The sequence below is a fragment of the Limulus polyphemus genome, unplaced genomic scaffold (assembly GCF_000517525.1).
Source record: "Limulus polyphemus unplaced genomic scaffold, Limulus_polyphemus-2.1.2 Scaffold1804, whole genome shotgun sequence".
Lineage (NCBI taxonomy): Eukaryota > Metazoa > Arthropoda > Merostomata > Xiphosura > Limulidae > Limulus > Limulus polyphemus.
This window is the reverse complement of record NW_013667414.1, coordinates 1-1,544: the sequence shown is the minus strand read 5'-3', so window position 1 is coordinate 1,544 and position 1,544 is coordinate 1.

Genomic DNA, 1,544 nt, shown 5'->3' with positions numbered 1-1,544 from the left:
ATATGAAGTGTAGGGGAGAAAATAAATTCACAACATGAAGTGTAGGGGAGAAAATAAGTTCACAATATAAAGGGTTGAGAAAAAATAAGTTCACAATATGAAGTGTAGAGAACAAAACAAGTTCACAATATGAAGAGTGGAGAACAAAACAAGTTCACAATATGAAGAGTAGAGAACAAAATAAATTCACAATATCAAGTGTAGAGAACAAAATAAGTTCACAATGTAAAGGGTTGAGAACATAAGTTCCCAATATGAAGTGTAGGGGAGAAACATTCACAATATCAAGTGTAGAGAACAAAAGCTCACAATATGAAGCATAGAGAACAAAATAAGTTCACAATTTGAAATGTGGAGAACAAAATAAGTTCACAATATGAAGTGTAGGGGAGAAAATAAATTCACAATATGAAGTGTATAGAACAAAACAAGTTCACAATATGAAGTGCAGAGAACAAGAGTTCACAATATGAAGAGTAGAGAACAAAATAAATTCACAATATCAAGTGCGGAAAACAAAATAAGTTCACAATATAAAGGGTTGAGAACCAAAATAAGTTCACAATATAAAGGGTTGAGAACATAAGTTCCCAATATGAAGTGTAGGGGAGAAAAATTCACAATATCAAGTGTAGAGAACAAAAGTTCACAATATGAAGTGTAGGGGAGAAAATAAATGAACAAAACAAGTTCACAATATGAAGTCTAGAGAACAAAATAAGTTCACAATATGAAGTGTAGGGGAGAAAACAAGTTCAGAATATGAAGTGTAGAGAATAAAACGTTCACAATATGAAGAGTAGGGGAGAAAACAAGTTCACAATATGAAGTGTAGAGAACAAAATATGTTCACAATATGAAGTGTAGGGAGAAAATAAGTTCACAATATGAAGCATACAGAACAAAACAAGTTCAAAATATGAAGTGTAGAGGAGAAAATAAGTTAACAATATGAAGTGTAGGGGAGAAAATGTGTTCACAATATGAAACATACAGAACAAAACAAGTTCACAATATGAAGTGTAGAGGAGAAAATAAGTTAACAATATGAAATGTGGAGAAGAAAACAAGTTCACAATATGAAGTGTAGGGGAGAAAATAAATGAACAAAACAAGTTCACAATATGAAGTGTAGAGAACAAAATAAGTTCACAATATGAACTGTACGGGAGAAAATAAGTTTACAATATGAAGTGTAGGGGAGAAAATAAGTTCACAATATAAAGGGTTGAGAACATAAGTTCCCAATATGAAGTGTAGGGGAGAAAAATTCACAATATCAAGTGTAGAGAACGAAAGTTCACAATATGAAGTGTAGGGGAGAAAATAAATTCACAACATGAAGTGTAGGGGAGAAAATAAGTACACAATATAAACGGTTGAGAACATAAGTTCCCAATATGAAGTGTAGGGGAGAAAAATTCACAATATCAAGTGTAGAGAAAAAATAAGTTCACAATATGAAGTGTAGAGAACAAAACAAGTTCACAATATGAAGAGTAGAGAACAAAACAAGTTCACAATATGAAGAGTAGAGAACAAAA